Here is a 27,955-nt window from a genome sequence, read left to right on the forward strand (position 1 = left end):
CACAAAGAATTTACATAAACACCCTAATACAAACAGGAAGAGGGGGAAGGGATTGTTTAAACCAGAAAGGTGAGTTAGCACCTGTTAATGACCAGTTTGTTAGCTCACAGGCTGTTAACACTCAAACAAACTGGTCGTTAAATGGGGTTATTACAGATTTCAATGGAAATTGATTAGAGCCTTTATTTAAAGATTTAATGGAAGGGCAGCCCAGCAGCCCTGCACACCTGGAGAACCAAAGTGGCCCAAGGCAACCACGGAGCTGCTTCATCTGGATAAAAGTAAGTAATAATAATAATGACCATTCTAGTGCATCAATTACAGATTTCCTTCAGCAATCAGAGGGTTAGATGAGTTCTGATTCACAGCTTGATGTCTAATAAGAAGTACTTGAGTCTTCATTACTGTGTAGCGCCATTATGGTTAAGTGTTCCTGATCTGTGTTCTTTACAAGCCCACTGCAATTCTCATTATTATTAGACAGACTTTCGATTAAGCTCATAACACTTTTTCATATGTCTTCATTCCTTTGTGGATTATAAAAAGAAAAAGGAGGAGGGAGGTGAATTGAGGATTCATACAGACAGAAACTTCCAGAAATGAGAAGGGAAAGCACTAAGGCTCAGGGGTTTCTATTTATCTAAGGGATTCTGTTTTTCTTCCTTGATGTGTTACCTGCATCAGGACAAGTCAAATAGAAAATGGAGACCTAAGGAGTTAACAAATGGATTAAGAAGCTGGCAAAAAATAAAATAAAAATAAAATCTGTGGCAGAGCATCCAAAGTCCCCATAAAGACTCCAAACTCCTCCCTCATTTATTCAACATATATTTATAGAATGCTTCTTGTATTGAAGGCACTGTTAGAAACTGTAAAGGATTATACAAAGTTATATGAAATATAGAGAGACTTTGCCTTCTTGAAACTTTTTACTAGTATAGGAAGGAATACAGCACAGAAGTATATATACAGTGCAAAATTCATGAGGATAATTTCTGTAAGACACACAAAAGTAATTACAATTCACATTCCATATATGCTGTCTCTCTCCCATTAGAATGTGAACTCCTTGAGATCAGAGGGTATCTTATTTTCTTATTTTTATTTTCTTATTTCCTTTTTTGATTTTGATTTTTTTCTTTCTTCAGCACTTACTAAGGACAAAGCACTAAATATATGTTTCATTCATTCATTCATATTCATAAAAAGAGTTTTATCTATGACAAAGCTCCATCCTCACAACAAAAAAGAGAGACATCATTTCTAGCTGGGTGAGTTAGAGAAAGATTTGGACTGGGCCTTATAGAATCATGATGCTGTAGATTTCATACAGATCAGGAAGATAAGAATTCTTATCCCAACACTGTTATTCTCTAGAAGATTAGGTAACTTAGAGAAGTTCACCCTAAACTCCCTGCTTCTCAGCATCCTTGTCTAAAATGAGAGCATCTGATCAGAAGACTACCAAGGTCCCTTGCAACTAATTTTATAGTTCTGTGAAAAATAATGAAAATCTCTGTGTTTCAGACCTTGACTCAGTCTTTCCTTCCTGAATTTCCTCATTTCATTAGATTAGTTATGGGAGGGAAAGGTGGGAAAAGTCATGGACTTCTGCATAATTCTTGTTGAAGCCTATAGTATTAAGCATATAGTAACTGTTGAATATACTTATTTGACTGATTGACTAAAAAAATTCATTAGCAGTTCAGTTGCCTACCTTGTCTTGTGGCAAAACAAAAAATCTTTCAAATAAGACCTGAAACATTTCTAAACCCTCACCATTCTTGTGAGTAAAAACATGTCAAAGCAGGTGGGCTGGGAATGTGAGAAAAGGACTGATATTTTCATTCCTTTCTCAATGTGCCTGGGTTTTTAGAGAGCAGTGTGATTGCTGTCTTGGCTTCATTTAAAGTAGAATAATTGGGCCAGTAAAATTTGAAAAGTATATTTTCATTCTCACAAGCTCAAGGAAGGAAGATGGAACGTTACAAGAATGAAAATGAAGGAAATGAATAGGAGAAATGTTCGCTTGTAAATTAAGGGCCAGCAAGCAAGGGATATGAAAAAGAGTCTGGCAGAATTAAAATAATCAGGAACTAAGAGGAAAAACCAAGAGTTCAGGGAAAGTGTAGAGAATTCCATTAATAATAATTTCAGAAGGTAACAGAGGGTAGATGACATTCAGAAAAGGTGGCAAAACAGTGAGAGAGGGAAAAGAGGTGGTAGTAAAACGGGAGGCTTATAACGTCTAGTTTTTTCCTTGGGTTCCATCATTCCAAACCTACCACAATCTCCCTTTCTCAGTGAAGAGAAACTTCTTTTTAGGGTGAGAGGAGTAAAAGGTTAGCTAGGCTACTAGAGAAAGGGGCAAAAATCGGGGGAATTTTGGAAGCAATCTAGAACTGAAACATGAGTGTATTTTATCAGACTGGCTTTATGAATATATCGACTGTAGAATAGCTACATGGTATGATTGCCAAGGAAATGATAAAATTCTCCTCCTCCTTGCTCTTCCTTTCCCCACCAAAACCAACCTGTTTAACTGATACCTGATATTATAAAATTATAAATTCACCCCTTTTGACTTGTAACTTCTTATCCTCTCCTGGAAAATCATCATGGGAGAATGGGAAAAGACCTGATATTAGACCTGAAATCAGGAAAAATCTAATATCAAACTCAGATTCTTGATATTTCCTGGTCCTCTTTTTCTTTCCCCTCCCATAACTAATCTGGTGAAAATGCACAAAGAGAAGAAAATGAGCTAAGGCTCAACCCAAAGAAATTTTCAAATTCTCACAGAACTACAGAATTAATTGGAAAGGTCCTTGATGGTCCTAAGCCTTGCTTTTCTCAGCTATAAAATGGAGAATAATAATAATACATGGACTATCTCTCTTGCAAGGTTGTGGTGAGCTCAAGATGAAACCTAGGAGGTTAATAAAGAATTCTCAAAATAACTTGATGACTTTAGGAGTTGGTAAGCTTTTGTTGGAGGGCTTGGAGTTTCTCTTTCAATGCAGTATGACCCTTCATTGAAGATGGGACTATCTCCTTAAGTCTCATTGATTGGAGAGGAACTGGCTAGCTTTAACTGGTTGGCCTTCACCCTTGCACAATTAATCAAAAAAGAGGCTCTATGGCATAATTCCTTTTTTTTTCACTTTCAAATCAAAGAGAAAACATCAGGAGTCAGAGACCAGAAATCTGAAAGCAAAATTTGGCTGCTTGGAGGTTGGCTTCCTCTATACTAGCACAGGCCCTAATCAATGACCTTTTTTTTTAACACCAGAGGGGCCACCTTCTAGCATAAGAAACTAGTGGAGGAATAGGCTTTCCCTTTTCCCTTCCAATTCAAGGGCTTACTATGTGTGCCAGACACTGTACTAAGCACTGAAGATACAAATACAAGTTAAAAAATACTTCCTGCCCTCAAGGAACTTGCATTTTAATAGAAAAAATACATAAAAGCCAAAACAAAGAAGTGGGGGAAGGGTGAAAGGAATAGGGAAGAGAGGCAAGGCTACTGGGAAGGAGGTGGAAAAGTTCAGAGAGTAAGGAGGAGCTGGAAGTAAAGTGAGTTTGAATTGGTAATCTCATAAAAATGGTGGTCTGGGTAGCAGCCAAGGCAATGCTAGAGTGGCAAGAATTCCTGGACCCTGATTTCTTGACTGAGTATCTGATGATTCAATCCTGGGAAGCCAGTGCCAGAGACACATTGTAGTCACCACATTCTCTCAACCACATGGTCCAATGAGAGTGGAACCACATGGCCAAGCAATGAGAGATACTAATCCTCAGCCTTCAAGAGAAAGAAAGGAACATTCCTGAGTAGCCTCAGGGTTACCTCTCTAGCAATACCAGCTTGAAAGTTCTGGAACCCAACCTCCTAGAGATGTTAGGGGAGTTCCTGGGTATTACCAGCCTTGGGTCCACAGCAGTATCTATTCAATCATTCAGACAATTTGCTGCACAGTGCCAAAGAACTGGATGTTTCAAAACATTTAGATGTCTGGCATTATGTGGAACAAATGTTTCCCTCATGCAATTATTTTTCTTTTCAATGACATGTGTTGATGACATATCGACAAAGCCTCTTTGCTCTTTTTTTTTCAAATCTTCCATGTACTTTCTCAGGCAGAAATGTGCCACAGTTAGGATGCTGGCTTTAGATTCAGAAGACCTGGGTGTCTTATACTATCTCCATTACTACCTTTGTGAGCTTTTGGGGCTTCATTTTTCACATCTATAAAATTAATGGATTATATTAGATAGGTTTTGAGTTCACTTTCAGTTGAAATATATGTGTGCCTCAGATTTCATCTTTCTTTAATCTTTTACTTACTAACTTTTCTTTCTCCCCATCCCTAAGTTCTATGTTCTAGTTTGAATCATAGTTCCTTTGTAAATAGTCTTTCTTCTCACAATTCCCTGTTCTGCCATTATCACCTGTCCTTCCATAACCCATCCCAAGTTCAGGACTACATTGATTTCCACCACCACCCCTTCTCATCAACTATAATTTCTTCTCTAATAAATTGCTTTCATTCTGTTGGCTTAATCTAAGACAGGTGAGAGCCTCTATTCATTAGCCCTATGGTCTACTTCAAATCTAACAGGGGAAAGTGATATTTACAAAGAAACTGAAGAAATTGACACAAATGGCTCTTGTCCAACAAGAAAAAAAGGAGATTCCCAGGTTCTTACAAATCTACTCAGAAACTGGAGGACAAGAGAGGTCTCAACTGAATCCTCTGAACTCACACCCAGCAAGAAAAATTTTGCAATGAAAACAGCATTTACTTTCTTTGGAATCTTCTCCATAGACTTCCTAACTTGGACCAAGGGCAGAGATCAAACTGAAAACAAAATAAAAATAATGGCTGAACACCAAATCTCAATCTGGAGTCAAAGAGAAAGCGAGCAGGTGTCTGTCATAAAGCTCCATTTCAAAAAGCCAGGGTCAACTTCTAACAGTTCTAAAAGTTCAAAAGTCAACCTTCACTGAGTCAGGGGGTCAAGGAGCAGGAGGGCTGCAATCTGAACCAAAAAAGGCCAATTCCCTATAAACTGGGGGCCCCAACCATTCTCCACCGAGACAGCTGGCTGGGTAGGGTTGGTTTAGACAAGTGATGGCAGGAAATAAATCTCCTGAATTTTTCTTTTGAAAAGCAATAAAATGGATTTTGTGTGAATAAATATTAACTCTGGAGAAACTCAGACATACATTTTGAGATGCATAGCTAACCCTTGAAAAGTAGGGCAAAGAACCTCATGCCACTGAGACTTTAGGGGATTCAAAAACAGTTAAGAAAGGCAGCTATTTCATACTCTGGATGGGACAGGCAACTGTCAGACCCAGATACAAATGGCATTTAAGTTGCCTGGAATGCAGAAATTGTTTTGCCCAGCTCAGAGAAATAGGAATGCCTTTGCTTCTTCAGCATTTTTGTGCACATGGACTGCTACTTAGTCCGACTCCCTGATGGATAGCATCCTGAGATTGTTGCCTTCATCTTGAGAAGTCATTCTTCATTCAGGCTTCTCCAGCCAAGGCTAACCCCTCCACCTGTGTCTCTGATTCCATCCCCCTTACTCCCTCCTCCAGTACTTCAGTCCATCAATAACACCCTCTCTCTTGTGCATCTTCACATGGACTCCTTCCCCTTTGCCTACAAGCATACTCAAGTCTCCCCTGTAATTTAAAGATACATATATAGATAGCTATAGGTACATTCTTTCCCTCAATCTGTTTATCCCTTCACTCCTTCCCTTCATCATCAAACTTCTGTAAAAAGTGGTTCTATATCAGTTTCCACTGCTCAAAACCTTTTTAATCTAGTTTTCAATTAACTATTCTCCCTAAACTCACTTATGTCCTCATTTCTAAATCCTATAATCTGTTCCTAATTATCATCTTCCTTGACAGTACTATAATATATCATATCCCCACCTTCCGAATACTTAAAACTCCCATTTTTCCTCTTTATCTCTAAATCTCCTCATGTCTAAATTAGGATCTATCTTCAACCATATTGTTTTCTCCTTGTATATTTATCCTATCTGCCCCTCAGTGATTTCATCCAATTCTAGCTTCAATTATCAATCAAAGTGCATGACAGTCAAATCCATATTCCAGCAATGACCTATTTTCTTAACTCTTGTCTTATGTTTCTAACTGGTGACTTGAGATGTCACCTTAGATTCAAGATTTCCAAGACTGAATTAATCCGCCATCATACCCCTTCTTCCCCCACCTCCTAACCCCCAGATCCCTTCCTGATTTCCATTTTTCTTTTAACAATACCATTATTCCCCAGTTGGCCCCTTGCTCAAACTACAAGCCTATCTTTGTCTCTTCCTTCTCTCATATTCCCTGAATTTAATCTATTTTGAAGTCATGCCAAATCTTCCTTCACAATATCTCTCAAATTCTTCTCTTCCTTTTGATTCTGCCACCCTCCAAGTTCAGCCTGTGTACATGCTGATGCACCTACAATAAGGCTTTCTTACTGGCCTTCCTACCTCCTATCCTTACCCCACCAACACTAAATTAATCACTCTTCCTAAAGCACCCACTGATTCTCTTATTTCCTTGCTCAAAAATCTAAGCATTGCCTAGCAAATAAAGCCCTCTGGGATCTGTGTTCTGCCTTCCTTCTGAACCTTATCCCTTACTACACTTTCACAAATGCCTTTTACACCTTCTATTTCTGCTCTAGGATACCTTCTATTTCCTGAATGTCCATGGTCATTCCCCACATTTATATTAACATCATTAACTCAGCATTAGATGTCTACTACTCTTTCAGAGACAAAGCTCAATTTGTATTTCCTCCATGAAGTCTTTCTTGATCCCTTTCACCAGAAATAATCTCTCTGTCTCTCTCTCTCTCTCTCTCTCTCTCTCTCTCTCTCTCTCCCTCTGAATTTAATATATTGGTCTTTTTTTAAGACTCTAATGGTCATTAATAATAAGTAGCATGAATATGAATAAAAGAATGAAGGATTTATTAAGCATTTACTTGGCTTTGCATACATATTGTGTTAAGTGCTAGAGATATAAATGAAAAAGCAAGATCCTCTCTCCTCTCAAACTTCCCATTTGAATGGGAAAGACAACACATGGAAAAAATAGAAAAGTCCCACAGTCCTTATAAACTGTCATTTCCAATGACAAAATCATTTCTGCTTGGGATGTTGGAGATTTGATAGTGTCAAAGATTTTGATGATAGCAAGGTTTCTTCCTGGTTCTTTGACAGATATGACTGAACCAAATGCAATTGCCAGGTTGCAATTCCACAGGGTTTGCTTCCCAGGATGATTGGACTGAAATTATTACTAGGATCTTGGGTTCAGAATCTTGGGCTGCTATCATCAGGGTCTGTAGGAAGATGGTAGTCAAAGTAATAGTGACAGTTTGACTTGCTGGGCACATTTTGCCTCCCTCTCCAAAGAGTATCTGGACTACTTATTGAGAGCCACTGCCATATATGAATTATATTAAAGGTTTAGCCTTTTTAAATAGTATATATAACATTTTATCTATATTATCTACATTTTATCTATTACATTTATCTATATTATCTCATTAAATCCTTAAAACAGGTACTGTCCCATTTTCCCAGATGGCAGTAAGAGAGGTTGAGTTCACCATCACACAGTTAGAGGGTATTAGATTTTGTTATTGTACAAACATTTCCATTTGTGCCTGACTCTTAGTGACCCTATTTGGTATTCTCTTGGCAAAAATACTCGAGTGGTTTGCCATTCCTTCTCCAACTCATTTTACAGGTGAAAAGATTGCTACAAACAGGATTAAGTGATTTGCCAGGATCATATAGCTAGTAAGTGTCTGAGACCACATTTGAATTCAGGTCTTCATTATTCTAGGCCTGGTGCTCTATCCATTGTGCCCCCAGATATTCAAGGATTTCAGAAATGGACTTCAAATCCAAGCCTTGGACTCTTTCCACTGTGCTATACTTTCTAACTAATATGGTTTGGTATCATAATTATTTGCATGTGCATATATTTACTTCAATAGACATTCTATTTCCTCCTCCCAGTCTTTAAGTTATTCCTGGGTTCTATTTTATTTATTTTTTTACCTACCTCCCTCTGATTTACCTCTTCTTCCCACCCTCCCAATACCAAATGGTGACTGGTTAGTACTCACAGAAAATTTGTTGAATGACTGAAAGTGTCTTTTCTTTTCAAAATGAAAAATCTTTGTGATTTAGCATGTCATGAAGCTGGACATTCAGAAACTTTTTTTTCACTATCTATCTGAGGAAAAATACTTAGTCTAAATTACAGAATATTTAGACTTTACCTCTACCCAAACTTGCTTCATACTCTTTTTTTCTTTCTTTTTTTTTTTTTTTTTTTTTTAGTTTTTGCAAGGCAAATGGGGTTAAGTGGCTTGCCCAAAGCCACACAGCTAGGTGATTATTAAGTGTCTGAGGCCAGTCTTGAACTCAGGTACTTCTGACTGCAGGGCTGGTGCTTTATCTACTGCACCACCTAGCTGCCCCAACTGCGCCACCTAGCCGCCCCTGCTTCATACTCTTAATAGAAAATAAATCATTAATAATACCCCTTCCCCCTTTTTCCAATAGGTTATACTATAGTAGAAGGTGAGAAGGAGAAATGATTTTTATGTTAAATGATACCTTTTGAAATAAAAAGTTTCTGGATTTCATCTGCGAAATGCTGTGATGCTATAAATAGAATACTGAATTTAGAGTAAGAAAGACCTAGTTTTCCATTCAAATTGTATGATCCTAGATAAATCTCACCTGTCTCAGTCTCAGTTTCCCTAAATGTAAAATGGACAATGTATGTAGCATTTGCCTAATAGGGTTGCTGACATGATCAACTGGGATAACATATATTTAACAGCCCTTAGAGCCCAACATACTAAACCCTAGAGTTACACTATGTAAATATTAGGCATTACCATTCCTATAGTAATATTTTAAGCAATGACAAAATAGTAAGAGAATAGAGTTATCCTTCAAAATTCGACTTAATACTTTATCTTCTGGGGAGTAAGGTGGTGTATTGGATAGAGCACCAGACCTGTAGTCAGGAAGACTCATCTTCCTGAATTCAAATCTGGCCTCAGACACTTAAAAACTGTGACCCTGGATAAGTCACTATAACTCTCTTTGCCTCGGTTTCATCATCTATAAAATGAGCTAGAAAAGGAAATAGCAGCCCATTCCAGTATCTTTGCCAAGAAAACTCTAAATGGGGTCATGAAGAGTCAGACGTGACTGAAATGACCAAACAACAACCACCACCTTATTATCTGGTTGTAACAAAAATCAAAATTCAGTGGTGTCATCACCCCCAGCAGAGCCATTATGTTGCTCTGCAATAAGTTCTAACTGGTGGTTTTTTAAATGATCATTAAGCAAATTCAACAATAGACAGTGAGGCCAGGCTGAAATGCTAAAATTCTCTTAGTTTGTCCAAAGTGACTGTAACTTGGGCAATCATTTCCCAACTTTCTGTTTCCCCACATCCTAAGCACACATTTTTCCTTTGTTCAGGCTCTGGCTCATTCAATCAGCATTCTCCATTCTAAATCTGCCATGAAAAATGCTGTGAGGGCTAGTGCTCTGGGACAGGGAGCTCCCATACATCTCGAAAATAGCTACTCGCCCAATGGCCTACACCAATTTCCACTAAACAAATCATTTTCCCTTTCATTCATCTTACTTCCTGGGTACCTCCAAAAGAGTAACTAAATTGTCAAAAATCTTCCTAGGCTAGGACATTCAGCATCCTGAAAGCTCTAGCCCATTTCAGCCAGATTACTGAGCAACCACTGTCCTGGCACCATGACTTGAGTCGTCACGAGTAACTCAAGGGAGATCAGCTTGTTAAGGCAAACAGTCTAGTTACTCAAGTTATTAAATAATAATATGAATCAATACTTTGATACTCCAATAGACCTGTGACCTCACCGATAAGCACAATTCTTTAAATGACATAAAGAACTACCTATACATTTCTGTTATCCTGTGTGACTCTTCTCTTTGTCTACTGGGGTAGTCAACCCAAACTGCAGAGACATCTATCTTTATGACATTGGGATGGATACCTATGAAGCTTCCCATCAATCATTCAGTAGTCATCAGACAAAAAGCACTTGTTGAGCATGCAACAACCATTGTGCTAAGTGCTGCAATTAAAAGGGCAAAAGACAGAACATTCCCTCAAGGACCTCATGATCTTAAAGTGGGAGAAATCGTGCAGACAATCATCTATATAGAGAAAAAATAGGAAAGAAACAACAGAGATAAGGCTCTAGAATTAATGGAGATCAAGAAAGGCTATCTATAAATGGGAAATGAAGCCCCTTATCTTTCCCTCTCATTATATGACCAACCCATTGTTTTTCAAGTAATTCTCCAATGACATCCCTGATGCGACTTCCCCATGTAATTTCTTATTTGAATAAAGAGGGAAGAAGCAGGGCCTACTGTGTGACTGGCAGCATACAACTATTATCTCACTTGATCTGCACCACAACCTTGACATGGAGATGTTATTATTATAATCCTCATTTGGCAGTTGAGGAATGTGAGGCAGACAGAGATTAAGTGACTTGCCTAGTGTCAGACAGCTATCACAATTCTGAAGCTGGATTTGAACTTATGTCTTCCTGATTCTAGGTGCTCTATACCCTATACCATTTCTATAACCCTGCTTAACACCAGCACACCCCTCCAATGCCCTTTGGGTGATCTTCCATTACAATTCTTCAAAGACCATGGGATTCCATGACTGGCAATCAAAGATCATTACTAGAAGAATGGTGGTGTGGAAAGGTGAACTTTGGTTTTAAAAGAAAGCTTTGAGTTACTTAATTTTTAAAAATCTTACAATTTTTCCTAGGAGTTACCTCCTCTCTTCTCCTTTTCAATTTCAAGTCCAATTTATTGCCTATTTATAGTTAATATCCAAGATCTATGTTCCAATGGAAGAAATCTATCAGTTGTCAATCTACCAATCCCGATCTAAACCAGAGATATCAGAGATTAAACAATAAACATTTATTAATGTGTATTTTTTTAATGTGCCAGTTATTATGCTTCATACTGGAGGTACAAAAAGGAGCAAAAGACAGTACTTCCTCCACTGGTGTGGTTTGCAGTCTCTCCATGCCTTCTCAGTTTAGTTAATTTTTTTTTTGATTGTGGAGGAACAATCAAGTGGTTTGGCCCAGATCACATACCTAATAAGTGTCTAAGGCTAAATGTGAACTCAGGTCCTCCTTACTCTAGATCCAGTGCTCTATCCACTGTGTCACCTAAGTGCCCCAACCTAGTTAATTATTGCTCGTGTTCTTTCATATAGAGAATATACTCATGTAGTTAGGGGTCTTTCTCAAGTTCTTTTTAGATATTGTAGGAACCAGAAGCATACTCAAACTGTTTAACTCTTATCCATCATGTTCCCCACATTGTTGGACATCTTCCTTTTCTAATCATACTTTTCCTATAGAGGTTTCCTTCTCATATGTGTTGTTGTTCAGTTATTTTAGTCATGTCCAACTCTTTGTGACCCCATTTGGGAAGGATTGTCATTTCCTTCTTCAGTTCATTTTACAGATGAGGAAACTGAGACAAAAGTGACTTACTCAGGGTCACACAGTAAGTGTATAAGGTCAATCTTGAATTTAAGAAATGAATCTTCCTGACTCCAGGTCTGGCACTCTATCCACTGTGCCACCTAGCTGCCCCTTCTTCTACAGAGTCTTCATTTAAAATACGCTATACCTTGCCCATGCCCACTAAAAAACATGAGTCAAACAGATACACATTCCAGAAGGGAACTAAACTAGAATAATTATGAGATTCATTGTTCTGAACTCTACCTTCTTTCTAAACATAGTAAGCCAACATTTATGGCCCTAATTTTATTCCAATGCCTATTAGCTTTCCCCATTTAGAAGCACACTATCATGGTCAATAATGATAGGGCCAACTCATTATTATTCCAATTGCAATTTTTATGCCACCCATTTCTGTCTCACATTTTCCTCATATATTTCTGTGCTGGTCATTGCATCTGTACCTCTTCTAAGTTCTGTCATCTTAGAAAGCAAATTTTCATAAAGTAGAAGAAATCATACTTCCCCCATATTCATACAAATGTTATTTTCTTTCCATTCTTATTTTCTAAACTTTACTTCAATATTACAAGAATTTGTCATTGCTTTGGCCTGGGGAATCTTCCCACCAATTCAAATCATACCCCCTCTTTGCCTGGTATAGCCTGGTGGTTTGGTAGCCTGAGTGCTGTGCTTGGAATCATAAAGACATGAGTTCAAATCCTGCCTCAGAATCTTACTTCGTGAACCCAGGCAAGTCACATAATATCTCTGCTTCTGTTTCTTCAACTATAAAATGGAAATAATAGCCACCTTAAAAGGGCAATGAGAGAGACAGCAAGGTGGTACAGTGGATATAGCACTGGCCCAGGAGTTAGGAGGACCTAAATTCAAATGCGACCTTAGACACTTAATAATTGCCTAGTTGTGTGACCTTGAGCAAGTCACTTAACCCCATGGCCTTAAATAAATAGCATTTTTGAAAAAAAGGGCAATGAGAATCAATTACAATCACAAATATAAAATGTTTTGCAAACATGGAAACACAAAGTAAATGTAAACTATTAAAAGTTATTCTTTTCCACACCTTTCATGGCTAAAAAATTCAGCATTCTGTGGCAAATCTGATGATAAGCATCCTATATCATAAGATCCTATACCAGTCACTGGGCTCTTCATTAAAACCTTTCTTTTGAAAAAAATTGGAGATAGTGCCAGTTAGTAGGGACAAAGGAAATAACTTTTATAAAATATTTTGCAAACCTAAAGGAAATATTATATATCTGCCAGCTATTAGAATCAAGCCAGTTAACTTATAGTTACCATCATCACTATCATCATCATCATCATCATCATCATCATCATCATCCAGGTTCCACATGTTGAAGCTCATACTCCATTGGCAAAGTCTTGTAATAGTATTATGGGTGTCCCAGAAGCAGCCTTGTGTGAAGAATATAACCAATAAAGACGTAATAATATTGCCATTAAGAGACCCCAATCACAAATTCCAAGTGATCACAAATTCCAATAAAAGTTCATCTCCCATTCTCTGAATCTCAACTTCTTCTCCAATAAAATGACTGGGTTTGGACTGAATGACCTCTAAGATCCTTTCTAGAAATCTTTGATTCTCTTTTCATGTGATTCTATCCTGTCTCTTATTGTCTCTCCTTGTCTTATATCTTACATATACTATAGAATTGATTCTCACAACAAAAATAACCAACGAAACATCTACTTTGTGCCTAGACTAAGAGCTTTAGGAGATAAAAATAAATATGAGATGGTCCTTACACTTACTGAGTTTAAAATATAACTAGAAGAACAAGGTATGTGCATATATAACTAAAACAAGGTTATATTAATAAATGTTCAATTAAAGAAGGGAAGAAAATGAACATAAAAGTTCAGAGGAGAGGATTACCTTCAACTTCCTGAAGTTCAATAAAGAGTAGTTCTCCATCTCCTGGATAAAAAAAAACTTATGATGTTGCTCTACCAATAACAAATGCTTAATAAATTCAAATAAGTCATGATGTGAATTTCTCTCATTTGAGAAAGCAACAAGTTAATTGCTCATTTCAAAAACCACTAATTCTTTTTAGCATAAATCAGCCCATCTTCTTCTCCTTCCACATTCTAGCATTCTTCTCCCTGCCTATCATAACTGTTTATGTCACATGCACTCAGTGCTCAAAGTAAAGCAGAGAAGACATCACACCCAATTTGGATCAAGATACAACATGGAAACAAAGTAAAGACTGATAGATTGCTTTCTGTGGTGGGGGGCAAGTAAGATTGGGAGGAAAATTGTAAAACTCAAATAATAGTTTTAATAAAAATAAATTTAAAAAAAAGAAAAGCAGAGAGGACACTGCTCCCTTTCTTCTTCCCCAATGAGTATAAGAGAAAAATAAGGTAACTTGATTTTAAGAAACCAAAAGAACCAATCACAAGGATCGCTCCACATAATTAGATCTATGAGAACTTTGCCTGACAAAGAAACCTATGGAAAAGTAGAATATTTGATGTGTTTAGGGTCAAAAGTTTGAATACAAAGTCTGTTACTTGCTATCTGTGAGACTTTGGCCAACTAAAGCAAGGGCATTGGACCAGATCACCCTTAAGTTCCCTTCCATATCAGAGCTTTTGATATTGCATAAACCTTAGCTTGTGTCAAACAAAAATAACTCTGACCTATTGATTTTTCCCTATCCAACATCTTTTTTAGTTCCAAATCGAAACCTTGTACAAAATAACACTGTTCTCAAATTTATAACTCTTCAGTACACCAAGACTAACATTGATTCCATAGAGGGAAAATCTTGGTTTGTGAAATAGGCAAAGAATGAATCAGATATGTTCTGTTTATATTCTGTTCCCATCAGCATTCCCTGACATGCAGTTCTCTAAACTCAAACAGGAGCTAGGGTGGAGTGCTGGAAGAGAAGGCAGAATCCAGTTTCAAAAGTCATAGGATCTCCAGAGTTCATTAGCTTCAATTTTTAAAAGTTGTCTTAAATATTACCTTTTCCCCCTTTAATGTTCTTTCCTTTTTGATTTGATTCTTCATTCACAACATGATTAATATGGACATATGTTTAAGATAGTTATATAAATACAACTTATATTAGATAGTTTTCTATCAGGGGAAAGGGGGAGGGAAAGGGGGAGCAAGAAAAATGTGAAATACAAAACCTTACCAAAAATGATTGTTGTAAACTATCTTTGCATAATTGAAAAAATAAATTTTAAAATATTTTTTAAAATCTTAGGTTTTTCTCTTGGCGGGGGGGTGAGGTGGTATTTTCAAGGGTTTTCAATTTCATTTTTATATAGAATCTGTAGCTTCAAAGGCAGGTATAAAGAAGGAACAATGAACTAAGAAGCATCCATTTTTTGGACTTGATACTTAGAAAAGGCTCTGAGAACACTGTGTCAGAGGCTGGGAGATTATAGAGAAAAAGAAATGACACTTTCCCTCTAGATCAAGCAAAAATAAATTCAGTTTCCTTTCCTCTTCCTAACCATTAATACTCTGTAAATATTATATGATTAGAACCCCAGGAGTCACAAAGTTTCCATTGGTGGACCTTGAAGTCCCATACCAAGTTTGAATGGAAATCAGATCAAAAGTAATCCTGAAGTGGCATTTTTAACCTAACTGTTGACAGATGGAGAATGGAAGCAGCGTAAACGCTCTCTTTTTTGTGTCAGCACTATAAAAATGTCTGCCTGGTCCATGAAAGATGGAGATGAAAGCTCAGGCAGCCATTAGTAACTGTGCCTTACCTCAACCAATAACTCATTCCCATGGTATTATGAAAATGGTTTCATTGCACTCGATTATTTTCCCCCCTCTGCAAAAATTACTGCTTATCAGCATCACAGAAATCAAGCTAAGAACTCCCCACCTTTTTCCCCTTTCAGAGGCAGTCCCCTCCCACTGGCCAGGAATGTAACCAAATGGAACATTTCATTATTCCAGTTTGCATGCCTCTTTGGAAGCTGAAACTGTTGTCTTGAGAAAACCCTCTTGAGCAGTCCAGTGTTCAGTGCTCTGGTCCAAGGTGCTGGACCGAGAATCAAAAGGTACTAGAGAGGAAGGAAGTTTTTCAAAAGTAACATTTCCCTATTCCTTAAAGGTACATTCATGCATTCTTGGCCACAGATCAGATTCTTTAAGAGAGAAAAATAAAACCAGATGTACTGAAAATTCAGATACTAACACATAGTCCACAAGATGTTAAGATCTATTTATTTGTCTCCGATAGTGTATTTGTGATTCCCATAAGCTTACCCAGGTTTTATGGATGGTCATAGAAAAAGGAAGATTGGCTCCTATACTGCAGTCTTACAAGAGCATGCCTCCGGATAAGTGAGGGTACATTAGCCATGCAAATGGGAAAGCTAGCCAGAGGAACAATTATCTATTGAGGTTTAATTTTGTGTCAGTCCCTGTGCAGGCTAAAGAAAGGAATGGTTACAAAGATGAGCAAGGTAACATATTTTCCTTCAAGGGCTTTACCATCTAAACAGTGGTTATATCATTATTTTTTTTTGGTCATCGGCTTCCTTGAGCAGTCTGGTTGAAAACTGTATAATCCTCAGGATAGTATATTAAAATATATAAACTTATATATATATATATATATATATATATATATATATATAATATATATTGAATAATTATCAAACTTTTAAAAAGCGAACAAACTAAATTCATAGTTCCTGGGTTCTTCTCTTATCTAAAAGGATTCCCACAGTGCCTCTGAAAGGCTTACTCATGAAGCTGGAAGAAATCTTATTTATGAAGTCCAACTCCTTCAGAAGACCTAGGTAGGTTAAGTGACTTGCTTAAAGTTACCTAGATAGTAGATGCTAAAGATGGGAATTGAACCAACCTCTTCTAACCCCAGAACCAGTGATGTTTATCCTTCATTCTCAAAGAAGACCACAATATCAGGGAGGTGATGCCATGACAAGCACATGAATTGGATTTGAGTGGGGAAGAGGGGCTATGCTAAGTCACCAGCCTCACTTTCTCCTCCAGAACCATTTGTGTTCAGTGATCACATATGAATTGAGCCAGCTGGAGATGGCCCTGTGCCACCTAACTGCTCCATGTTTGTTCCATTGTACCACAAAGTCTCCCTTATATTACCAATTCCAAACTAAAAAACAATGGTAATTGTGAACACCTTCAATAATCATAATAAGAATTTATTTATAATTTTATATTTATTTTAAATATAAAATTAAGAACCTGTATTTATATAGGTTTACACGATAGCACTTTACTCACAATGACCCTATGTGTAGATAACCTAAGGAATTATTTTACTCTTTTCAAAGATAAGGAAACTGAGGCACAAAGTAGTTACCATATTTTTCCAGGGTCTTACAGCTAAGAAATGCCAGAACAAAGATTCAGTCTCACATCATCTGACTCCCAGAGGGCATCTTTTCCCATTACATTGCATTGTATAGTGTTGGTCCCCACATAGGCAATGATGTTGTCTTCTGGAACCCTTTGTAGAATTCCTCACTGCCATTCCAATAGCATTGGATCTATATACCATCCAAGCCAGCTGTGTCATCTCCCACCACAAAAGAACTTCCCAAGCCTGTATAAGAGCCTTGGCAAAATTCAAAGCTCCCTTCCTCTTGCCCCCTCCATCTCTCTACCAAGTCATACTATAAATACTAAATTGGAACAAACTAATTGAATCAAATAGTTCAAATCACTTTCAAAAAAAGACTTCTAGCCTAGTGGCATTTTCATTGGAAATCTGTATCATCCATTCTTGTTTCGAATTTCATTACCCAAACTCATTATTGACTAAAATATGTGGCAAGAAATGCTTCCGACGGGGGGAGAGGGGAGTAATCTCACAATTTAGTAAACGAATTCATTTTAGGGTGGGAATTATTTTTAAGTATTAAAAATAAAGCAGGAAGAAAAATAACTTTTGGGGGTTGTCTAGTTTTGCAACCCTCAGTAAATATTTCATTTCTAGGTCTCATTTTTCTCATCTGTAAAAAATGAGGGGTGCTAGGGGTGGCTAAGTGGCGCAGTGGATAAAGCACCGGCCCTGGAGTCAGGAGTACCTGGGTTCAAATCCGGTCTCAGATGCTTAATAATTACCTAGCTGTGTGGCCTTGGGCAAGCCACTTAACCCCATTTGCCTTGCAAAAACCTAAAAACAAAAAATGAGGGTACTAAATAGATAATCACTAAGACCTTTTCTAGCTCTGACATTCTATGATTTCATGGTTCCATAAGTGCTTTAAGTTTTTCTCCCTCACCTGATTCCAATTTCTTTTCCAAGTCAACTTCAGTGATAAACCTACTTTGAAAGATCTCATAGATCTGATAGACCAGAAATTTGGGTCCTGCATCCAGTAATACAGATCTCAAACCATCCATGCCTGCCCATTCTGTGTGACTCATATTCATACCTCCCATAAATCCTGCAATGGATACCTACCCAACCTGGTGAAGGGGGCATGGGGGTGGGGGAGAAAAAAATCCTCTTAAAATACATATTATATTAGCATACTATTATTAGTAGTATACTAGCCTAATATTATAATTAGTATACAAATATAAAATTTTATTAGCATAGCTACTAATGGAGCATGTGACCTTGCTATTATTTATCCCTTTCTCTCCCATCCTTTTTATAGCTACTGGATGAAAAACATTGCAGACTATTAGCAGTCTTAAATGAACTCATTCTACATTGGATTGTGTGGCTATGGGAGGGCAAAAGGAAGTGGAGAGTGAGGCAATTGTCCAACAATTCAGGCCAATAACCTGTTATTGTGGAAAAGGCAGCTTATTTAGTCCCTTTTATCCCTGCATATCAAATTCAGTTAGTTAATCTCTCAACTTTCCCCTTCACTTAGCTCTTGGAGATGCAGCCTTAATGGCTGGCAGTTCTTCTGTTCCTCATTCTTACAGCTTGCCCTTGGTTTTCATCTTTTCCCCCCAATTTAATTGCTCTAACCTTGCTAAGAATAGCAAATTGAACAGTCATTTACCATAGCAAGAATAGGCACAAGACCATGTTATGACTTCAAATAATATGTAAATAATATTTAAACAGTCTGTTCCATGGTCATTACTGTCTGCCTGCCAAAGTTCTTTTTGGAGGAGGGAGCTTTTCATTTCCCCCTTTTAACTAGCATTAAGAAATGAAAAAAAAAAGTAATCCCCGCCCACAAGAGAGACTCCAACAAAATCACTGGGTATTAGTGATCTGGTTTAAAGTGCCAAGAATCCAGGGTAATTCTGATTTAGGACTGAAACTCTGCCCTACACTTAGCCTGTTGTGTGTAGTTACTGCAATGGCTCACATAGCTTAGTAGGTCAATACACCCACTGTTATGAGACATCCTTCAGATAATGGACCATTTGAGCCATATTACTTGGGCCAGGTTATACAATGATGGGTGGAGGGAGAGAAAGGAGGGAGAGAGGAAAGGAGGGAGGAAGGGAGAGAGGGAGTGCCATTAAACCCTGCCATACCTGGGAGTCTGCCTCTATAGGTGTTCCCACTGCTTTGATGCTATTTTAAATTGGGAAATCCAAGGACAGTGAAGCATGAGAAAGGGAATGAAAGGGAAAGAGAACTAGAAAAATGAAATAAGCAAAGAAAAGGAAAGACAGAAATAAGGATAGAAAAGCTAAGAAAGAGTGGGGGGGAGATGAGAAGATTGAGCAATATTAGAGAGAGAGAGAGAGAGAGAGAGAGAGAGAGAGAGAGAGAGAGAGAGAGAGGAAGAGGAGACAAAGTACAAAGTATTGGGATGGAAGAGGAGGAGAGAGTGACAGAAAGAAAAATAGACAGATAGATAGAGGAAAGGAAGCCACAACATATATAGAGAGTACATATTTTAGTAAGTGCAAAAAGCTTGTCTTCTTTCATATTACAACAATATCAAAACTATTCTTAAAGGAAACTAAATTAATTTTCTTCATTGCCTACTTACTGATTATTTACAACTGAATCCAGGATATTTCCAAACATATGAGTCCATAAGTTATAGCCATTAAGACCCCCACCACACTTCCTGAAAATAAAGTACAAACCATAAGGTCAATGAATGTGCACACTCTTAACTTTGGGTTTCCTTTTGGGTCTTCTGCAGCTTTATTATATATGGAATAACAGTAACATGCATAAAGAAGCATCAGACAAAGTGGAGAAAGAGGGGAGGAAATATGACACAGTACTCGGCATGTTGTCAGTGGTGCTTAACAAAAGCTTATCAATTGATTTTGTTTCTGGTTTTTGTACTGAAATAGGGTTAAGTGACTTGCTCAAGGTCACACAACTAGTAAATGTGATATGTCTAGGATGAGATTTGAACTTGGGTCCTCTTGACTCCAGGGCCACCTAGCTGCCCTTAAATTTATCAATTGATATAGAAAGAAACTATGGGGCTATTATTGCTTTTTATTCAAATGAATTTGAATTAGACATTTGACAAATTACTTTAGCTCCTTGGGTCTCAGTTTCTTCATCTGTAAAATGAGGAGGTAGACTAGTTAATGAGCTCTAATTTCCTCTCCAGTAGTAAACTGATGATAGAGATTCTCTAATAAGATGTTCATGATAAACTTTAGATATTGAACTTACTGAACAAAGTTCAAGACTTTCCAAGACAAAGGGAGCCCAAATTCATGTCAGGTTTCCTTTGATAGCTTTCCCAGTCACAGAGAAGAAAGGAAATTAGAATAGAGGAAAAAAATCTTTGGTTATAAGTTTTGAGTTTGTGTTATGTTATAGTTTGTTACTGAATCCTGTCAGAGCTAACCTTACAGGTAGGCAAAGTAAAGGATCACCTATTTGTTGAAAAAGGAGGAACCTCTCATTGTCCAAATATATCTCCCCTATCTAGATGACATGGTGCCTAGAATTCTACTATTAGAGATTCTGTGTATCCATTTCATGGGTCTCTAAACGTTTTTGATCACAAGCCTTATCAGTAAAAAAAAATTGAGCACATACCCCCAAAGTGGATATATTTATTTGTTTCATATATTATTATACTGTAATAATGAATACTATTTGCTATATATTTTTCATATCAACCACACAAAAAATCAGTAGTCAAAAAGCAATCTGAACTTAGACTGGAGGTAAACTGGAAAACTGGAAGGATAATTTTTCCTAATAGCCGCCTGATCAGCTACTTTTGTAGGTACTTGAGTAAAGGTCATGTTGGCCTTGAGAGATCAATGCCCAATTCTGGAGGGGAGATACGGGGAGCCTATACATGAGGGGGAGACAGGGAAGATAGGGGGCCAAGCACAGATGCATTTCTCTGAGAGATCAATCCTACATTTGGCTATCTCAGGGAAGGTAGAATGCAACCAAATGATCGACAGATTCTAACCCTTAAAAGTCAGACCATGGAGGCTCAGAAGATCCTGGTTTCCACTTCAGGACTGATCTAGTACACTTGAAAATCCAAAGACCTGGGTCAAAATCCCAGAACCGCTACATTTTAGTCATGGGATTTTTGAATTACTTGATTCCTCTGTCCCTTGGTTTCTATGTCTATGAAGTGAAATTTCTCTAAAAGACCAGTTCCACACTTGGCTATCTCAGAGAAGGTAGCATGCAACTGAATTAATGGCTGATAATACACCCTTCTAAGTCAGACCATGGCAGTCTTACTTCCCTACTTCCACTTAGGGACGATCCAGTAGACTTGGGATCCAAAGACCTGAGTCAAAATCCCAGAAACACTACTTTTTAGCTATGGGATCTTTGACAAATCACTCGATTCCTCTGATCCCTAGCTTTTCCATCTATGAAATGGAGATAATAGTTACTATACCATCTTCCTCAGAAGCCTGCTGCTGAGATCAGATGAGATTATATATACATATATATGCATATATACCAGTTTTTTTAACTGTATAAATGAATTAATGAATGAAAAATATTAATGAATATGTTATACTATATGAATGTGCTGTTTTCATTCTTGTTAATATTATTTCTCCCCCTATAGTTACTCTTTTAAAGTATAGATACACCTGAGAAGGTTAGCACATAAAGTCACTAACATTTTGATAGGATTTGACTAATCAGATGGATAGATTGTTGGTCCATGATCTCTGTATTCTCCCATATGTCTTCAGACCATTCATTGCACAGGTTGTTCCCACCCTCCCCTCCAACCCCAACTCTTCACCTTTTAAAATCCCTAGTATTTTTCAAGGCTTAGTCAATGCATCACCTCCTCCAGGAAATTTTCCCAGATGCCTGTATCACAGAGGTTAGTGGTCTCTTTCTCCTCAAATAATCATGTATATAGTATGTACCTATCTATTTACATACTGAGAACCACTCCCATGTTAGCTTCTAGAGGATAGGTACAATCACAGCACAATCCAGCTGTTTGTCTCCCTAGTACTCACTGGGTTCGTCTAGAAGGTCCTGACATGATCAAAGCACTCATCTGATGGAGAATAAGGAACTCCAAAAGTGTAGAGGTGGATACAAGGAAAGGGAAGGGGGATGCCCCAAGAACAATTTTGCCCAAGTCTAGCCCAGTGTCCTTATTCTTACCTAATCAAACAGAAACCTCTCCTCACTCCCTCATTTCATTCTTAGTGCTTGTTTTCCATGTAACCACCTACAGTTCACACCAGATCAAGCTTAGCAGGCACACTAGCATCACGAGTTCACTTTTCCCTAGCACTACAAAAAAAAAAGCACCTTCCTCACAATCCTGTGTGTTAGCACCAATTTTACCCATTTTAATTTACCAATAAGAAAACAGATTCTGAGAATCTGAATGTAGCTTGCTCATGACCAAAAAGCTAGAAAGTAACAGAGGTAGGATTCAAACCCAACTTTCCTGACTCTAAGTCCAGCATATCTCTCATGTAATAAGTCATAACACATGTAATAATACATAAGACCCAGGCTGAAGGGCTCTCCACAGCTGCCAACCCCAGGGTCTGTTCTCTTTCAGGAGTAAGTCAAACTACTGTCCTAGGAAGTGAGGGAAACAATTATGGAAATCAGTGCCCCTCCCATATGGCCTCAGGTTGGCCAGCCAGGTTGATTAGCATAATTACAATATGTTCATCCAATACTAGAATGAGAATTTAGGGGAGGGTAGAAGTATTATTATTTAGAAGCCAGCCAATCCACAGTTGGACTTTGTAACTAGCCCAAGGTTAGTTTAAGAGGTTTTCTTGGACAGTCCCAAAAAATATGGGGCTCCCAATAATACTTCTGAGCATGAAGGCTGGATGTTAAGAGAATACTCCAGGGGCGGCTAGGTGGCATAGTGGATAAAGCACCGGCCTTGGAGTCAGGAGTACCTGGGTTCAAATCCAGTCTCAGACACTTAATAATTACCTAGTTGTGTGGCCTTGGGCAAGCCACTTAACCCCATTTGCCTTGCAAAAACCTTAAAAAAAAAGAGAGAGAGAGAGAGAATACTCCAGAAATAGGGTTGTTGCCATGGAATGAAAGATAGCCCTCAAGGTCATGACTGTAAATCTGGAAACTTCCTATTTACCCCTTTACTCTTCCTAATATTCATCACTGGATTTCATACCTTTGCCTTCAGATGATACATTGGACTAGAGATGAGGAAACCTAAATTCTCAATATGATTTTTGTCTCCAAGTAGCTAAAAGACTTTAAGCTCTTGGTTTTTCTAGTGTATAGTCACAGGTAAAAGATACTGCTACCTACACCCATCTCCCTCACAAGATTATTGTATCAAAGAAGATCCTGAATATAAAAATGATTTCTAAATTATGAGTACACAAATACTAGATGGCATTTTAAAACAGTTTGTGCCTTTTCTCTCAATTATTTCCTAGATAGCTTTGTATAAATTTGTTTACATGTTGTCTCTCCCATTTGATTGTAAGCTCCTGGAGGGCAAGGACTGTCTTTCACCTCTTTTGTATCTCTATCATGTAGAACAATCCCTGGCACATAGTGAGCACTTAATAAATAACCAAGTTGATTGATTATTGATTGATTTGTCTTGATTTACAAATCTAAGAAACAACTAAAGTCATTCTTCTTTCTATACAGAATGCTGATTTGGTATTTTCCAAGTTAAATATTATCATCATCATCATCATTATCACCGCCATCACTCTTAATTCATTAAGCATTTACTAAACTCCTATGATGTACAAAGTGCTATTGCTACAGTGCTAGATCTGCAAAGAGAAAAATAAAAATGATCCCTGCCTTCAAGAACCTTCCGTTTCTACTGAAGAGATACCACATGCAGAAGTCTGGTGCTCTATTTTCATTCTTCTCCCTACCCCGAAGAGTTCCAGTAGCTCCTCCATGTTCACATATAAAGTCATCTGTTTAGCATTGAAAGTTCTTCATAATCTAGTCTCTTTATCTCCACATGATGTTTATCCTTCATTCTTTTATTTTTAGGGTTGTTTTTTTTTTGGGGGGGGGGTTGCAAGGCAATGGGGTTAAGTGGCTTGCCCAAGGCCTCACAACTAGGTAATTATTAAGTGTCTGAGGCAGGATTTGAACTTAGGTACTCCTGACTCCAGGGCCGGTGCTCTATCCACTGCACCACCTAGCTGCTCCTATCCTTCATTCTTGAAGAAGGCCATGACAAGCACATGAATTGGATTTGAGTAAGGGGGCTGCTGTACTAAGTCACCAGCCTCACTTTCTCCTCCAGAACCATCTGGGTCCAGTGGTCAGGTATGAATCAAAATAACTGGAGATGTCCCTGGATGCAAGTCAATCAAAATTAAGTGACTTGCCCAAGGTCACACCGTATCTAGTGTCTAAGGCCAGATTCTTTCTCCTGTCCTCCTGACTCCAAGAACAGTGCTCTATTTACTACTACACCTAGTTGCCCTTCATAGTCAGATGAAACTATACTCACTGTCCTATTTGAGTTCCACAAATACAACATTCAAGAATATAACATTCCATCTCCCAGCTCCTCTCCATATCTTTGGCCTTTCCTCATCTCCCAGACCTGTAATACTCTGCCATAGTGTTTCTTACTTCTAAGTTTTCCTGGTTTCCTTCAAGACTCAACTCAAGTACAGCTTTCTCTGAACTAATGCTTTCTTCTTTCAGATTAATTTCTGCCTACTCTCATTTTTGTAACTATCTATTTTCATGCTGTTTCTGCCATTAGAAGGTAAGTTCCTTGAAGACAGGAACTATGTCTTTCCCTTACTTTGTGTCCCTAGCTCAAATTAAATAAATATGTCTTAGCTGACATGTGTGTAAGTATCTGAGGAAGATCAGAGCAGTAATAAGGAAATCAACAAAGGCTTCACTCCGAGAGATGACAATGAAAATGAGCTTCAAGAGGAACTTGAAAAGATGTAGCCAGGAAGACTCATCTTCCTTACTTCAAATCTGGCCCCAGACATTTATTATCTGTGAGACTCTGAGCAAATCACTTCACCCTGTTTGCCTTAGTTTCTTCATCTGAAAAATTAGTTAGAAAAGAAAATGACAAACCACTGAAAGTCACAAATGAAGACATGAAGATATGCCTGAAAATAAAACAACTGGCTCAACTCCAAAAAATGCAGGTGAGGAAGAGACTGGTGTTATGAATACAACATCAAATCAGGTAGCATGTGCTTTTTGTTATTTTTAAAGCAAATATTGTGCTTTTCTTCGCCAACTTAAGAGAATCAAACAAGGAGAAAGTTAGAAAGAACAAGGTCTCAGTCTCCAGGACTGTGTGGTCAACACAAAGAGAGTTAGTTAAATTATCATGATGGCATGCCAAAGAGCTCCTAGCTGCTTCTATTCTTGGACTCAAAGCACAGGTTCCTTCACAGGCCATCGTGGTAGTGTCCAGTGACTCTCTAAAGTAACAACAAATGCAGCTTCTGGGGAAACTAGATAGTAAAGTGAATAGAGCAGTAGCCCTGAAGTCAGGAGGGCCTAAGTTCAAATCCAGACTCAGACTCTTGACACTGACTAGCTGGGAGACCTTGGTCAAGTTGTTTAACCCCAACTGCCTCACCAAAGAAGATACAAACAAAAAACGTTTTATAAGACAAGTTCTATAGGACTAGTCAGAAAAGTTTGAAGAAGAAACATTCTTCCCCTCTGTCACAGAATTTCTGTAAGCCAAAACCTTGGTATAAATATAAATGTATTAAGTTCTTAATCACAATTGAAAGGTCATTTCATTAGTTCTGGAGACAGAGGCAACAAAATGCCAGGCTTTCAGTCTATCATTCATGTGGAACAGCCTAGAATTACTTTCAGTTCAGCCCTATTTCTGCATGGCTAGGGGGAGACATCCATGTAGGATTTAGGTAGGACAAACAGAAGCAGTAGAGTTTAGAAGTTAACTACTTTAATAGAACTGCATTGCCCATTCGGTTGCCTTGAAAAGATACTTGGTGATATTCTGAGTTCTAGGGAAAATCAAGCATGTACATGACATTTTCCTAAAGGCTCCTCCTGGGACACCTACCCATGGGTAGGTAGCCAAGGTAGCCAAGTGACAACAGTACTCTTTGGACATCTTATTTGTTCATGCCAAACTTGATATTACTCATTGTTTGAAGTCAGTCCTCTAGTATTAGGCAAAGTTCATAATGAACAAGCCTTTCTGAGACAACAGGAATCTCTGGCACACCATTGCTCAGAAAGTCTGCCAAGCTAGGAAAACATTTATTTTACTTTATTGACTCTTAGGTACAATATTCTATTTTTTTAAGAAGACTTTTCAGAGCTTCCTGAGAGGTTCAACAGGCTTTCTGAACAACAAATAGTCATTACAAGCTACTGTCTGGTGAACTAAATCATTATAAAACAGAACTAAAAATGTTTAAAAAAGACTTACACAAAGACATAATAGATGCCATCTCCATGCATTTGAAGGGCCATCCCACTAAAGAGTAATTAGATGCCTTATGTTTGGCGGGATTAATTATTGTGAGTGGACATTACAAATAGATAGGTTTAAAATTTGTATAAGGGAAAACTTACCAACGAAGTCATCCAATAGTGGAATTAAATTTGCTTGGAAAGTAATTGATTCCCTTTTGCCAAAGATCTACTAGCAGAAGCAGATGACCCTTTATCAAATATGTTATAGAGTAACTGGGTGGATCAAACATGATGGCCTCTGAGATCCATTCGTTTTTCTGCCAATCTCAACAGTTACATGAAAAGTGGAAAAGGAAACATCTAGAGAAAAGGGAGAAGGGAGTCTGGAAAAACAATGAACCCAAAGTGTCTCTGAAATTATATTCATCCAGTTTTGCCAACCCAGGATTTAATGAGCTGTTGGGAATCTACCAGAATGATTCCCCTTCAGTCAGTTTCTATCACAGAAAGCTGAAGTTTCTAGTTATAACTGAAAGGTTTTTTTTATCTCTTTCTGGAATAATGTGTAAGGCTATTAAATGTATGAAGCAATCATACATTTGGCCTTTGTGAGTGTGTGATCTACGTGAGTGGGCCCCTTTAAAGGGAGCCCCTTTAAAAAAGAAAGGAAAAAAAAAGAGATTGTGAATACTACACCAGGGAAGCCAAGGAGAGCTGGCAAGCATGGGCAGCCTCATCACATGATAATCATTCCACAGGACATCCCATCCAGCCTCAGGGCAGGCTCACCAGGATTAGAGCTGCTCTATTTTCATTGGCAGCCTCAAAATACATCACAGGACCCATTGACAGCAGGAATTTAGTTGTGTGAACAATTCCAGGGTAATTAATCAGGGTCAAGGCAGGGTCTGGTTTCAGAGAGGGCTGCCCTGTGACTGATACCACATTCCAGGATCTCTAGCCAGGCCTGGTTGCCCCATTCCTTCTGTTTACAGGCATCAAATGATACCCAGACTATTGTGACATCCAATTGTCCATGCCAACCCAAAACCTGGCTCTCCTGATTTCCTTCAGTTGGCCTCTTCATTATCAGGGAGTCTAGGCAGAAGACTAACCTAAGAGAAGGTGGTGAAACCAAGCAATAAAAATCATTCTTGCAGCAGCTAGATGATGTAATTGTTAGAGCACTAGCCCTGGAATTAGGAGGACCTGAGTTCAAATGTGACCTAGACACTTAATAAATACCTAGCTATGTGACCTTGGGCAACCACCTTGAATAAAAAGAAAAGAAAAAATCATTCTACACTGCTAGGAGAGAGGAGACCACATAGTCCCAGGCTTCCTTTATCATTTCCATGAGCAGAATATCATGAGGTCAGAATGGAGGAGGCAAAAGAATAGTTGGCTATAAAACAAAAATACCTGACATTTGAAAATGTCTCTTTAGTATTCATGTCAGGTCTGTTTGTTAAGTAA

General features: G+C 38.1%; 1 long non-coding RNA gene across 1 annotated transcript; it reads left to right on the plus strand.

Annotated features, from left to right (window-relative positions):
* Positions 1 to 73: 73 nt before the first annotated feature.
* On the plus strand, positions 74 to 27,955 carry LOC141502642 (uncharacterized). Its single transcript, XR_012472608.1, has 3 exons — positions 74 to 281; positions 16,389 to 16,472; positions 23,720 to 27,955. It is a non-coding gene; the product is annotated as an uncharacterized LOC141502642 (long non-coding RNA).

This window comes from Macrotis lagotis, chromosome 1, assembly GCF_037893015.1.
Source record: "Macrotis lagotis isolate mMagLag1 chromosome 1, bilby.v1.9.chrom.fasta, whole genome shotgun sequence".
NCBI classification, from domain to species: Eukaryota; Metazoa; Chordata; class Mammalia; order Peramelemorphia; family Peramelidae; genus Macrotis; species Macrotis lagotis.